This window comes from Eulemur rufifrons, chromosome 7, assembly GCF_041146395.1.
Source record: "Eulemur rufifrons isolate Redbay chromosome 7, OSU_ERuf_1, whole genome shotgun sequence".
NCBI classification, from domain to species: Eukaryota; Metazoa; Chordata; class Mammalia; order Primates; family Lemuridae; genus Eulemur; species Eulemur rufifrons.
The window spans coordinates 179,664,342-179,681,161 of record NC_090989.1 but is presented as its reverse complement, the minus strand read 5'-3'; positions in this window follow the sequence as shown (position 1 = coordinate 179,681,161).

Here is a 16,820-nt window from a genome sequence, read left to right as displayed (position 1 = left end):
CTTAAGATTGCTTTGGCTATTCAGGGTTTTTTGTGGTTCCAAATGAAGTGCAGAATTATTTTTTCTGGATCTATGAAATATGATGTTGGTATTTTGATGGAGATTGTATTAAATCTGTAAATCATTTTCAGCAGTATGGCCATTTTAACAATGTTGATTCTACCAATCCATGAGCATGATATGTTTTATTTTAAAACAAATGTATACATGTTATAAAAGTGAATAAAATGTAGAAATAATGGCGTTAAAAATTTTTTTTTACATATCTATGCCCAGAAAAGTGTGCTTGTTTTTTAGTTAACGTGTATTAAGTACATACTCTGAAACAGACAATCATCTGAAAGATCTGTACACAACTTTTTCCATTTAATACTGTATCAGCATCTCCTGTCACATCTCCTAGACATCTTTTCTTACTCCAGTGGTTGGTGGTAGCTACCAGTATAATCTGACAACATCTTGTCTCTATGTCACAACAAATCTCCCAACTCTGCCCTGGGCTTCTATACCAGAGCTGCAAGAGTGCTCTATGGAAATCCTCTGATACACATGTGCAAACCTACCTGTGCAAGACAGTGAACACCCTCCATTGGGCCAACCTTGGCCAACAGAGGATGTGAGGTTTTATATAAATACTCCCCTCCTGGATCCCTTGGAGACAATTCTACAATGCAGGCTGCACAGGCCTCAAAGGGCCTGCAGCAGGGTCAAGCCCCACTGCCCACAGCAGTGAACAGCTTGCAACCATAACCTTGGATGAGCTTTTCCTCCTTCTCTGCTATATTCCTCCTATGCTTCCACTCCTTAAGATCACTTCGAAGTACAAACAAAACACCTGCACCCGATTCCTTGTCTCAGGCTCTACTTTTGGGGAAAATTCAGCCTAACCAAATCTTTGTAAGGACCTGATAAGGAAGATGCCGTACCAATCCAATTTTAAGATGAAGATACAAGGCCGGGCGCGGTGGCTCACGCCTGTAATCCTAGCACTCTGGGAGGCCGAGGCGGGTGGATTGCTCAAGGTCAGGAGTTCGAGACCAGCCTGAGCGAGACCCCGTCTCTACTAAAAATAGAAAGACATTATATGGACAACTAAAAATCTATATAGAAAAAATTAGCCGGGCATAGTGGCGCATGCCTGTAGTCCCAGCTACTCGGGAGGCTGAGGCAGTAGGATCGCTTAAGCCAAGGAGTCTGAGGTTGCTGTGAGCTAAGCTGACGCCACGGCACTCACTCTAGCCTGGGCAACAAAGTGAGACTCTGTCTCAACAAAAAAAAAAAAAAAAAAAGATGAAGATACTGATGCACGAAAAGGTTAAGTATTAATGATTTTCCCGAAGTCACACAGTTAGTAGGTATGAAACCCTGGATATGAGTCCAGCCAGTTCAGTCCAGAGTCCTGTGCTCTTACCACTAGAGTGTATTGGGGGAGGATGCTCCCCAAAAGGACCATGCTACATGGAGGGGGCAGATAGGCTGTAATGCTGAGTGAACCAAGGAAATACATGCATATATGCATAAAATAGACACACACATCCACAGAACCTTCTCTTTTAATGCTATGTAGACCTCAAACTCTCTCACCTAAGCCATTTCAGATTTCCTCCTAAGCGTGTGCTCTTGAATTTATTAAAAGTCAGAGGAATATAAATAACGTCTGATATTATAAAATTATCAGCAAGGATTTTTCCCTTTCACAAGTGTCTTCATTCTACTTCCCAAGGGAACAGTATAAAGAGAAGTTTCAGCCTAGAGAACAGCTATTCCTTGAGACAAAGGCCTAGAAACCCAGCCCTCCATGATACACTCACATTCAGTGACTTGGAGAAAACAGGTATTCAATTAAAGTAGCTTAAAATATCTGAGCAAATAAATCATAAACCAATTTTTTTAAAGTTGGATATGGAAAACATAATAATTAGCATTTAGCACTTACTATAAAAATTTTCCAGATGTAAAAAGCTGGAAAACATAACTTAAATGTATTTTTAGAGACATGTTACATTTTCAATAATGTTTTTCTCAGATATCTGTTTCAGGAGAAGTACCTCTAAATTTAAAGCACTGAGTCCAAGTATAAATAATCTGAAAAACCTGATTTGGTACTTAACTACAAAGCTACCTATTGATAACTGAGTGTAACTTAACAGTGTCCAGTGTTTCATTTCAACTTATTTTATTTTCTATGAGTGTTTAGCATAATACCATTAATGGCTAGAACCATTTCAAGCAAATAACATGTTGAAAAGAAATTTTCTTTCTATGGTTACCAGATTGTCCCCTAAAGTATATAAAACCTGCCAGTTTTTGTTATAAAGCTGATTGATTAAATGAATGATTAAATTTAGCAGGTTGAACCTAGGCATCAATGCTCTCTGAAATGTTTATGGGTGTAACTGACTTTTACATATATTTTTAAAGGGTTAATGGAATATTTTTTCTTTTTTCTCAGGGAGCTCCAACTGTTGAATGTCAGGCTGGCCTTGATGCCATGATGCCCCAAGAAGAGGTGGCAGCCTGTCTCCTGACCACAGTGGGGACTGTATCTATCCAGCCTCATAATGAAAAAGGTCTAGGTCATCCCTCCGATGCCTCGAGAATCTGTACTCACACAGATGGTGCTGCTGCTTTCATACCTGCTGAGACTTGCTGATGGAAGTGCTAGTTTTCTTGCATTTCCCACACATTACCGGGATGTTCCCACCCACCTGTCTCCTCCCACAGTCTGCACCAAATTCCATCTGAAGTGTTGAGAAGCCATAACCCCTAACTCCCTTCTTTTTCCAAGGATATTTCCAAAGCTTAAGAGCATCAGCTTTCTGAGTACTGCCTGGATTCCAATCTCATTTCCCCCTATTCTCAGCTGTAGGGTCCTTGCTAGAACTTTTCCCTATTTCAGTTTTGCTCTTTGCAAAAGATTGGCCATAACATAATACTTATCCTAAGGTTGCTGTAAGGAATGAAAAAGATGTTATACGTATGTAGCTTAACACAGTTTATGGAAAATAGTAAGAATCTGTAGATTTGGGGATCATCTCTGACTTGGACCCAGAATGTCTATTTCAAGGCCAACCTCTAGTGTATGCACAGCTAACCTTGTGTTTTTCATTTAATTCCAACACACAATCTCAATTTCTGCTTATCTTTAGTTGCTCAGTTCAATTCAAAATAGGTCCCATGTAATGACTTTATTCTCACTGCCTCAGAGTTAATACCTTTCCCAGTTTATCTCCTTGACTTTTTTTACTCACATTTTACTTTTTACCTTCTCCTCAGTCTATCTGTCTTACAATATCAATATTTTTCTTCCATTTATTTACTGTACTCTTATACCATTTATGTATTCATTTTTTCAATGAATATCATCAAGTGTTTGCTATATGCTAAATAGGAGAATACAGGGAAAAATGAGAGAAATAGTCCTGTTAATATTTTGTCTCTTGTCCCTCAGGTTCTAATTCTTTTTAATACCATCATATTAAAGCTCACAGTGAATCAATGTATATCTCTGAAATATCAGGTATCATAAGGAGTCACATATACTTAGATAAGATTATTTATCAAACATCAACAGGGATGTAGACATTCAAGGTTCAAACAACACCATTGACTTCTATCATGTACTTTTCTTATTTTCCCCCCAAATATGGTTACCTTTCTCCTACAATTGTTAAGCAAACACATGCACACATAAACACAAACATACAGAACAAAGATTTTTCTGCCTTTTCCTATCTAAATGAACTTTATTAATTAATATTAAGGGTTGAAGAACTAGGAACCTGATTGCATTCACTGTCTTATTCTTTCTGATCCTCCGCGCATTTGCTTACCTGGTACAGTCTATACTCTGAATACTTTTGCACCTTGATTGTTTTTGCAAGGCATTACATTAGAGGTAGCAATATTGAGCAATTAGAGTGTTTCACGGTGCACAAAATTGTAGTTATAAATGCATTCAGCAGATTATTTAGTGATTACAATGTATCTTCATAGATTAGATAATTTTTCTTTGGAATGCATATAATGAAGACACATTTAAACTCAAGAGGAATGAATTCACCGATTCACCTTAAATCATCTACTTTTTAAATATGGAAGCAAAGTAAAATATTGAGTTATACAAGTAATTTGTGGGTTAGAAAGGAAATAAATGTGTGTTTTTATTCTGAGGAAGGCATTTATCATTACTTTAGATGCTACCTAGATTATAAAATAATGAATCTACATCTTCCCTGCTTGAATTGATTGGAAGGTTTCTAACAACATGAACAGTATTTTCAAAATGTAATTGATCTTCCCTTTGAACAAAATAAATTACAAAAAGGTGAAAACATGTTCAGCAATGCTAATGACTATCTCAACTGCTTAGTAGAGAGCAATACAACTTTAGTCAGGTATTTCCAGGGCAAGACTAGTTAATGACCAAGAAAATCAACCATATAATTCAAGTAAAACCACCAAAACAATACTTTGACTTGAAAAATTGAGCAGTGAATATTCTACATTTAAATTATCCACTCTTCTATTTCAGGAGAGTTAAGGGAAAAATATAACCAGCAATGGGAAACAAAATACCAGGCCAGGCGACTTAGAGAAATTCTGTATGAATCAGAATGCTCCAGTAAAGAAGTGAAGCTTCCCTTTCATTGTACTTAAGAAAAAAAAACATGAAAATAATCACAGGGTTTCAAATAAAACATAATTAATAGACATGTTCAGATATGATATTTTATTTTTCAAATGATATAAAACGGGTTTGCAAGAAAAACTATGGAAGGAGATGGAACTGCAGACCGTCCATTGGATGGGAGGTGCAACTAGTCGATCCTAGATCACAAATGAAGGACCAAAAAATGACAGCTTTTGAACAAACACTAATTCCTCTTTTCATTTTGAGTCAAAGATCATCAGCTTCAAGTTTGTGCTTTATAATTCTAATGCTTAGATGCTGTTAGACTTAGAATTAAGGTAAGCATTTCCTTTGGACATTTTTTCCTGGACAAATTAGAAGTAATAGTAGAAATCTGAGGCAATATGAAATATAATTTAGCATTATAAGTACATTAATTTTGATTGGGATATGAATCTAGTTTAAAGTGATGAAATGATTGGCACATGCCCACATATAATTTGTGTGGTACAGAATTATAAAAATCATTTCTTTGAAAGAGTTACAATTAAGTATTGTAAAAGTTACTACTTGTTTACATTGGTGGGTGTGGCCAGCTTCATTGTTCCCATTATGGCCTCATTGTTGGTGAAGTTTATCTTCCTGGCTCTTGACTTTGGACTTGGCTACGTCACTTGCTCTGGCCAATGATATACAGGCAGAAGTAACAATGTGCCAGAGCCACACTCATGCACTAGAGGCCCGGCATGCCTTCCCTTGCTCTTCTCATCTCTGCCACCACCACATGCAAAGCGTGGCCTGGTTATCCTCCTGGTCCAAGGACCACAACAGACGTGTGGAGTAGAGCTTTCCCCTGCTGACCCACAGACTTTCAATAAGAAGCAGAGCCACCCAGTCACTGCAGCCGAAAGCAAAGTGTCCTGGCCAAGCCTTGATGAGTCACATCCCGGCCAACCTGCAGACACATGTGCAATAATAAATTATTATTTTAGTTTTAAGTCACTGAGTTCTGGGAGTTTGTTACCTCCAAGAATGAAATGATACACTGGTGAAATAAATAGAACATTTAGCTTTGGTTATCTAAACCTTGCTAACCATTTCTCCATTCCTCATAACGCAGTGGGATTTATGTTCTTTAGCCATTCATTTATTCGATAATTTTTGTTATGCACCTACTAAGTGCTAGGCATTGTAATATACATCGGGAATACACTGATGAATAATATAAATAGTATTCATGTAATTTAGTGAGGGGTAAAGATAAGAAATAATTAGAATACTGCTTGATAAATGTAGAGGGGAGAGTTATACAGGCTTTATGAGCATATTAAGGCTTTCAGCCCTTAATTTAGCTGATCAGTCAGGGAATATTTTTCAGATGAAGTGACCTGTCAATGAAGTGTAAAGGATGAATAGAAATGCAATCCCTTCTGCTCTGCTGGCAGCAATAGTCTTGGTTTAGGTTGGCGATCTAACACAGCAGAAACAACACACTTCAACTAGTACCAGGTCTACTGAGCTTTAAGAAAGAATGTAGAAAGGAAATAAGTGAGATTCACAGCAGCTCTGTAGAGTTCTTATGACTCCTGGGCACAGCCTCTCTGCTGTTCCATACCCGAGAGAAGCATAGTCATGAGATGCCAGCTAGGTTTACAGAACATAAGATTTGAAAAGCCCAGCTCTGAGTTCACTTGACCTTTTATGTCTAGTTCTTTAGGCATCCACTCGTAGGTATGTGACTAGCCCCCATACTTTGAGGTAGCTGCATCTCATAAAAAAAAAAAAAAATTAAAAAAAAAAAAAAGTGCTTCAGCCAGTCTTATAGTCACCGGCTGGATTCTCACTTGTCTGGATACAATTTAAGTAAACTCATAGTAATTCTTTGAATTAATGTCACAAGAATTAGCCATGGGCAAACCTCAGGTACCCAGAAGGCTAGAGGAAAGGCCACAGATCCAGATATTGGCCCTATTCATCCATAAGATTATCCAGAAGCAGGAGTAGAAAAGTAGGAGAGCATGGTTTGAAAGAAAAAAAATTGCAAATAGAATGAAAAGCATATTTAAGTCCCTCAAAGAAAGAAGACATTATGTCATAATTATTCTGAAACTGAACATTACAACTGACACTGCAGAAATCCAAAGGATTATTAGAGATTATTATGAGTAACTATATGTCAATAAATTGGAAAACCTAGAAGAAATGGATAAATTCCTAGACACAATCAAACTACCAACACTGAACCAGGAAGAAATCCAAAAGCTCAATAAACCAATAACAAGCAGCAGCAATAAAAAGTCTGCCATCAAAGAACAGCTGACGACTCAATGGCTTCACTGCTGAGTTCTATCAAGCATTCAAAGAACTAATAGCAATCCTATGTAAACTTTTCCAAAAATCAGGGAGGAGAGAATACTCCCATACTCACTCTGGAAGGCTTGCATCATCCTAATACCAAAACCAAAGATACAACAGTAAAAAAGAAAACTATAGGCAAATATCTCTGATGAACTGATAAATATAGATGCAAAAATCCTCAACAAAATACTAGTAAACCAAATTCAACAACACATTTAAAAGATTATTCAAGTGGGATTTATCCCAGAGTTACAGGGATGGTTCAACATATGCAAATAATCAATGTGATACATCATATCAACAGAACAAAGGAGAAAAACCATATGATCATTTCAATTAATGTTGAAAAAATATTTAATAAAAGTCAACATACCCTCTCAATAAAAAGTCTCAAAAACTTGGCATAGAGGTATCTTACCCCAACATGATAAAAGCCATATATGACAGACCCACAGCTGATATCACACTGAATGAGAAAATACTGAAAACCTTTGCTCTGAGATCTGGAAGAAGACAAGGATGCCTACCTTCACCACCATTATTCAACATTGTACTGGAAGTCCTAGCTAGAGCAATCAGAGAAGAGAAAGAAATAAAGTGCATCCAAATTGGAAAGGAAGAAGTCAAATTATCCCTGTCTGCAGATGATATGATCTTATATCTATAGAAACCGAATGACTCCACAAAAAAACCTATTAGAACTGATAAACAAATTCAGTAAATTTGTAGGATACAAAATCAACAAGCAAAACTCATTATAATTTCTATGTGCCAACAGTAAACAATCTAAAAGGAAACCAAGAAAGTAATCTTGTTTATAACTACAAATAAATTAAAATACTTAGAAATAAATTTAACCAAAGAAGTGAAAGAACTCTATAATGTAAACTATAAAACAGTGATGAAAGAAATTTAAGAGGACACACAAAAAAATGAAAAGATGTTCCATGCTCATGGATTAGAAGAATCAATATTATTAAAATGTCCATACTGCCCAAAACATTCTATAGATTCAATGTAATCCCCACGAACATAACAATGACATTCTTCACAGAAATAGAAAAAATAATTCTAACATTTATATAGAACTATAAAAGACTCAGAATAGCCAAAGCCATCCTCAGCAAAAGGATAAACTGGAGGAATCATATTACCTGACTTCAAATTATCCTTCAGAGCTATAGTAACAAAAACAGCATGCTACTGGCATAAAAGCAGACACATGTACCAATGGAACAGAATAGAGAACCCAGAAATAAATCCACATATCTACAGTGAACTTATCTTCAACAAAATTGACAAGAACATACGGTGGGGAAAGGACAGTCTCTTCAATAAATAGTACTGGGGAAACCAAATATTCATATCCAGAAGAATGATACTAGACCCTTATCTCTTGCCATACAAAAAATCAAATAAAAATGGATTAAAGACTTAAATCTAAAACCTGAAACTATGAAACTACTAAAAGAAAAATTGGAGAAAACCTTCAGCACATTGGTCTGGGCAAGAACTTCTAGAGTAGTACCCCCAAAGCATAGGTATTCAAAGCAAAATTTGACAAATGAGACCATATCAAATGACAACTCTTCTGCACATCAAAGGAAACAATCAACAAAGTGAACACAGAATGAGAGAAAATATTTACAAAGTATCTCTCTGACAAAGGATTAATAACTAGAATATATAAGGAGCTCCAACAGCTCAATAGGAAAAAATCAAAGAATCTGATTAAAAAATGGGCAAAAGATCTGAATAGATATTTATCAAAAGAAGACATACAAATGGCCAATAGGTATATGAAGAAATGCTCCACATCATTAGTCATCAGAGAAATGCAGATCAAAACTACAATGAGATATCATCTCACCCCCAACAAAATAGCTTTTATCAAAAAGACAGTCAATAATGTATGCTGGCAATAATGTGGAGAAAGGGGAAACTTTTACACTGTTGATGGGAATGTAAATTAGTGCAACCACTATAGAGAACAGTATGGAAGTTCCTTGAAAAATTAAAAATAGAACTAACACATGACCCAGCAATCCCACTGCTGGGTATATAACCAAAGGAGGGGAATTCAGGATATCAAAAAGATATCTACACTCCCATGTTTATTGCTGCACTATTCACAATGGCCAAGATTTGCAATCAACCTGTGTCCATCAGTAGATGAATGAATAAAGAAATTGTGGTATACATACACAATGGAATATTATATAGACACAAATAAGAATGAAATCCTGCCATTTATAACAACGTGGATGGAACTGGAGAACATTATATTTAGTGAAATAAGCCAAGCACAGAAAGACAAATCTCACATGTTCTCACCATATGTGGATGCTAAATATTAAAATCAATTGATCTCATGCAGAAAGAGAGTAGAATGATGGTTACCAGAGGCTGGGAAGGGTCGTGGGAATGGGGAATAAAGTGGGGATGGTTAATGGGTGCAAAAATATAGTTAGATAATTAGATATAATGAACTATATTTGATAGCCTAACAAAGTGACTATCATCAACAATAAGTTAGGATATGCTTTAAATAACTAAAAGAGTGTACTTGGAATGTTCCTAACACAAAGAAACAATAAAATGCCTGAGGTGATGTATACCCCAATTACCCTGATTGGATTAATTCACATTGTATGCCAAACGTCACATGTACCTATAATAATTAAAAATTAAACTACATAAATAAATAAAATTAAAATTAAGAAAATAAAATAAAATAAAAATATCTAAAACATTCCTTCTGAATTTTTTTCATTTGAGATTATCTAATTATACTTACTGTCTATGTATAGTTGTTCTAGTCTGCCCACAAATTATCTCCAAATGCCACTTCACTTATACTGAGCAATCAAATTATTTGGCATATATTTTAAAAATACGTTTTTCTGTATCTTTCAGCAGATGTATATATGAAGGGAAAAAGAAATCCCAGCTTTATTATCAAAACCTGAGGAAACCCTAATTTTTTAAAAATTTTTGATACAAATTATTCTTTCTCTGGAAATGTAACAATGAATAGTTTGATCCATATTCCCTAGTCTTGCAATGGTCTTTGTGGTTTTCTTTGATAATCGATTATACATTTTCAATCTCATCTTAAAAGTCTAACTGGCTGCAATTAATCAACTTTACATTACTTACTTTCTAATAATTTTAAGGGTCAAATTCCCTACACATTTGATGTTAATGGCTATGACATGGATGCAATAGAATTGTCCCTCAGTTGTGTCAAATACATCAACTTCCTCAAGTGTATTGAATTGAAGCCCTTCCAGAAAATTGAATCTGATCATTTTCCACTCCTCTTCACTATCAGCATTCTATATTTCGTCTGTTGTTTTACCACCTGTTACTTCCATCTGTTTCTATGACTGTGGTTAGAATTTATAAACATTCCTGACACTATATCTTATTCCTAGTCCGTTTTTTCCAGAGATGACAACTTTGAAGTCTATCTCTTAGACTTTTCCCTCATGTATTGCCACTAATGCAGTCTCAATTTTGGAAAACCAAAAGGAATAAATTAGTTCTCATGGCCATTTTATTTTCTTTTTTATACTCTGTAAACCAGAATACCACCTGCAATAAAAGTCTACGAGAAAAAAAATTGATACAGATGCCACAAGTTGATGTTACCTTTCCATAGATAGTTCAAAACTAAAGGAAAATCACATTTATATTTTTCATGAAAGTAATCCATCAACAAAAAATAATTACACAATATAGAATGTTATTTTTTAAGAAAATAAATACCTCTCATATGTTATCTATTTTTAGTCTTCTAAGAAGCATTTTTAACGATTTTCATTCTTCTAATATTCATCACCAATTTTCTACATTATATGTTTATACCAATTTTTTCTCTGTAAATCAAATTTAGTCAGGACCTATTTTTTTATCTGTTGTGAAAGATGATGTAGTTAGCTCATTTAAGTCACTTAGCATATTCTCATTCCAGTCTTCCTCTGAGTTATGATAGTTTTTGCATAAGTTTGATAAAACTGCTATAAAAAAGTGCCACAGACTGGATGACTTAAAAACCAGAAATTTCCTATCTCACACTTCGGAGGCTAGAAGTCAAAGATCAGAGTTGCTTCCTTCCGAGGCCTCTTTCCTGGGCTTGGATTAATAGATGGCCCTCTTTTTCCTCGGTCTTCACAAAGTCTTTTGTCTGTGTAAGCCTGTATCCTAAATTCCTTTTCTTATACCATTAATAATACCAGTTATATTGGATTAAGGCTCATCCTAATGACCTCATTTTAGCTTCATTACCTCTGTAAAACCCTATTCTCAAATACAACCACATCTGTGGTACTGTAAGTTAGGACTTCAAATATGAATTTTGGAGGACCACAGTTCTGCTCATAACATGATTACTATTATTACTAATCACTATTGCTATTACTAATATTTTATTAATTATATTAATATAATATTCATTATACTATTTTTTATTAATTAAATTGATTTATTCAACAAATTCTCATTGATCAACCCAATGAGGTTAAAAAAAATTGTCGCCTTCTCGGAGCTAATATCCAAGTAAGAGAGGAGAAATACTGAATAAAAAATAGCACAATATTAGATGGTGGCAAATATTAACAAAACAATGAAGCAAAATAATGCAGTGAAGTGACATGGCCAAGGGCAAGGTAAAGAGCTCCTTTAAAATGATGGAAAGTGACAATTGAGGTGAACATGTACAATTATAAGAAGACAGCCATAAAAAAACTTGAGGAAGAATTTTCTTGCCAAAGAAACAACAAATGAAAAGTCCCAGAGGCAGGAAAGGACTTGGTGTGTCGGAGGAATACAAACTCATTGTTTTGACCTCCAGTAATGAGGCAAGTTCAGGAAGATAAGTGAATTTGAAATAGTTATGGGCCTTTAAGACGTAGACAGGAATTCTTCTTTGGGTTTTCTTAAGTTTAAATAAATGCCTTTTAAATAAATGCCTCTTTACTTATTCCGTTAGCATTACATAGTAGTGTATTTATGATTCCTATTATGAAAGATTAGGTAATTAGATGCCCTAAAACTACTCCCCTCCCCCATCCTTTCTGCCCTCTATCAACTATGCTTCTAGAATTATGTTTTAGATAACATTTAGAGTCTATTTTGTCTCCAAAATTAGATCCCCAAAGCATGCCCTATACATAGATGCTTTCCAAAATGAGAAAATTATCTATAATTGTTACCATGTCAATATGATTGTATGAATATTATTTTTTGCAAAATCAAGATGTATACTGGACTGACAGTATAAAACTTGGTTATTCAGTGTAAGCAACTCAGAAGAGGGTTTTTCAAGTGTAAAACCCAACTGTGTTCTTTTTTCCTAACTTTCTAGCAATTGTACAAAACGATAAAACATTTTAGTGTGTCTCATACTTGCATCACAACTTTTGCATCATTAAAGATTCAAAATTAAGAAATAGAAACCATTTTCTTCTTGAAAACAGGTTTTAAACAGGCCACAGATTTCTTCTAATATGAACTGATTGTTTTTTAAACGTGATATATAATTTTCATCCGAAGATCTCATTCTACTGAACACCTGCACTAATTTAATTGCATTGCTGAGTAGATCCCATGCCTCCTCTTTCTTTTATTCCTGTTTTGTTTGTTTGTTTGCTGGAATACAACCCCAGTATTTTCTTCCTGAAATTTTTAGGATCTTTCATTGTCTGAAATTTGGCAAGAATGTATCAAATTAAAAGACTTTGTAACAGCTCCTTTTGTTTGACTCTCAGTTGGTTTTTTCAATACAAAGACAGTTTTTATTCCTAATTTTGGCCATTCTTTTCTAATATTTTACTTATTTATTTATTTTTTTTGTTCTAATTTCAAAATGTTTCTTTGAAATAAACACTGTATCTCTTAATTTTTATCTCTCTCATTTTTGTAATCATTTAGTTATGTTTCAAGCAATTTTATTCATTTAAAGTTTTAATATATTTCTGTTGATCTTTTATTTTGAAAATTTATATATTTTTGAAGTATTTTTTCTTTATTTGTGACTTTTTTGGTAACATACATGATATATCTTTAAGAAATTTTATAAAACTTCTGGTGTATTTCATAAAATTCCACTTTCATATTCTCAGGTCTAACAAGGACTTATTCTTTTTTAACTCTCCCTTTTTTTACATTTAATATAATTTAGAGAAGGACTGAAATCTTGTGATCACTTGACTACATTGACTTTAATGTCCAAATGCCTTTTAGAAAGACATTCTTAACATTGTTAGCATTTTAATAGGCTATTTTCTTGAAAAATCTACTTGCAATTGACTTGAGCAGATTAAATCTCTATTAGGGAAAAGTACACATATTAATATTACTTAATTAACCATTTAATTAAGCTAATGTAAACTTTATATAAATTTGATATATTTTTACAATGATTGTATATAATTGTTTCTTGATAAAGTATGCATTCTAATGAACTGAATTTATTACTCACATGAAGAGTGGGCTGTCTAATTTTTGACTTACAATCACCTGCTTCCCTTAACAACTGGAGAAATATGTGAGTTTTTAAAGATTTAAAGAATTTGGACCAAATAAAATGATTTATATCGTAGTATAAATTGAATGTTGGAGCTGGAATAATTTTGCATGTTTTGAATGACTTATACATGTTAACCACAAGAAAAATGTGAATTGTTTAAATGAAGATGACTTTAATTGATTACCTGAATGCTAATAAGCATGAAGACCCATTTATTTTCCAACCATGAAAGAGTAGCCTTGAATGGCATATATTGTTAGTTTCACTTTTTGTGCCAGGAATGATGGAGTGATCTGTACACCACTCAAAGTTCTTAGACTTTGAGGTAAAGTTAGGGACCAAATGAGGTTTGGAGGTTACTTCCTTTGTGATGAGTGTGTCTGCAAAATTTAAAAAGAGGAGAAAGAGTTTTTCTTCCTGACACAAAAAGCCAAGCTATTCAAAAGAAAGACTATTGACTATTTCCCCTGTCCAAAATATGGTTTCAACATCTGGTAGTACAGCAACTATCTTGTGAACATGAGCATAATGCCACATGTTGATAATAATGAAACAAAAGGTTAGAAGCAGCTAGAACCCATAGTGCATTCCATGAGCAAAAGGAGCAAACTTCAATTTCCTAATATACATTGTTATGTGTGGAAATGTGTATTTGTCATTTTTATGTTACATATTTCGTTGCTTGCAGCTGAATTTAATCCTTACTGATATATAGACCTGACAAGCAACAGAGTAACTTAATTACTTAAACTCTCTAAGTTTCAATTTCTCTCATATATTAAGAAATGATAATATTAGCATACATCTTCTTGTTACGATAATACAAGATAATGAATGCAATAAACTTGTGCACATCAGTTATTTATCGCAGAGTAACAGTTATCTCAAAACTTAGCAGCTTAAAATAATAATAAACCTTTATAAACTCACACAGTGGACGTGAGTCTGGAATTCGAGTAGCTGGGCAGTTTTAGTTCAGAGTAGATCATGATGTAGAGTCATATATGCAGCAGAGCTGCAGTCAGTTGAAACCTTGACAGAGACTGGAGGATCTGCTCCCACTGTGGTATCCTCACAAGGCTGACTAGTCAGTGCTGGCTGTTGGCAGGACACCTGAGTTCCTCCTTTTGCAGATCTACCCATAGGGCTACTTGAGTTACCTCACAACATGGCCGCTGTTTTTTCCCAGAGAAAACAACCCCAGAGAGAGCCAGATAGAAGCTATCCTCCTCAGGACCTAGTCTTGGAAGTCACACAGCATCATTTCTACCACATTCCATTGTTAGTAACAAGTCAAAAAGTATATCCCACATTTAGCAGGGTAGGAATTAGTCTCCAACTTCTGAAGGGAAATATATCTGACAATTTGTGGACATGTTTTTTAATTACCATAGAGGGACTATAAACTTCCAGCCTACCCTAGTGACATTCTTCTACCCTCGTATCAATAGGCGCGCACACACACACACACACACACCTGTTTTCCTTTGTCCTCAAAAAAACTATGTTGCATGTAGAAATTTATTACAGTTTTTTCTTTTTTTTTGGTTCCACAAGAAGTAAGATTAAGCTTTATTTCAAATTTAAGAAAACAGCTTCCAGCTCTCCAGAGAATTCATTATTGGGCAGTGGTAAAATGTCAGCAAAGGCCATGGCTTGTTATTATAAAAATTACAGCATGCTTTGGTTCAAATCAAATTCCTTGAAATGTAGCATCTATACCAGCAAGAGGTAGATATACTGGGGTTAGCATATGGCAAGTATTGCTCTGACCTCTGATTCTAGAACTAAATGATGTGTGACTATAACAGAAAGAAACCAATTTCCATAAGCTTCATGTGAGGAGCAGTTTCTTTACAGTCTCACCATCTGCTGCTAGTTAAAATTTTTGTGCCTGTAAAATGGTATTTTTACTCCTCACTCTCTACCCCTTTAAATTCTGTAACGAACAAGAAGAATTATTGAAAATGAGGAGAGCTATCTCCATACATACTTCAAAGCACTCATTAATGGGAGTAGAGTACCAATTTCATTTTTTGAAAGCATACTTCAGCTTCCAACATACTGGAAAATTTTTACTGATTATGAATTACAGCATCATGTTAAAAATGCCTTTTGATGCTTTATGATGGTGAAAAGAAGATCGCACTTCTATGTCTTAATGATTAGTTACAGCCTTCACAGAAATCTCTGCATGTTTTAGTATAACAATTTGGGGACAAATCTAGTTAGCTTCTATTAGTTGAGGATTCACTGGTTTTCTGATCATTTCAAGTGACTTGACAGTCTAGGGAGAGACACATGTAAGACACAGAGATAAGCCAGAGTCTATGATTGGCAGGAGGTAACCTGGAGAGGTAGATCTAGAGGGTGGAAGCTGCGTAACCATCCTTGACTGTCTTCTCTATTTACTCATACGATGCTTTAGTGATTTCATACTGCTCTATTTAACAACTTTACATCACTGCCTTAATAATCTTTACCTATTTATATTACATTCAAATAATTATGGAGGTTTCACTTATAGTGATGTGCTCTGGCAGCAACTGGCCTACTGCCTTACACCGTCATCCCTGTAAGTTTATGTGGATACTGTGTGTACAAGTCAACTCTTGTTGCATAACAAACAACTGGGTAATCTCAACAGCATTCAATAATAAGCATGCATTTCTCTACTGGGTCTGCAGGTCAGCGGTTTTGGCTCTGGCTTGTCCTCATTTTAAGAGGATAGCAGCTTGCAGAGAGAAGCCTTCACAGAGAACAGCAGAAACGCAATTGCTCAAGTCCATTGTACAGCACATAGTGAATTTTTGCTTGTATTACATGTCATTGCCCAAAGCAAGTGACGGCTCAACCCACAGTCAAGAGACAAGGAAGTATACTCAGAACCTTGAAGGTTGATGGGGAGGAAATAAAACTTGAATACTAATCTAATTGAACACATTATGATCTAAAAATTATGTTTTCTTAAGCCAAAGCTATATAATAAACAATGTTGTAAAATGCTGTAAACCATTTTCACTGGCACAATTATAGTTTGGACACAATTTGAAAATAATTTCTGGCATAGCACTGATTCTTGGGGCTTAATGATGTTTACATCAATTTGATTTGGACTAGGTGATTTTAAAAGTAAATAATGCTTCTTCTTCTAAATATAAGGATTTAAATCATTTGTAATATCCTAATCAATATCTTTAATGAGTCAATGATGCTATATAGAATAAATTGGTGTCTGTGGCTAATTCTTGAATAGATTGTCAGTATCATTCATTTAATCAAGTAACAAGTCTTGAT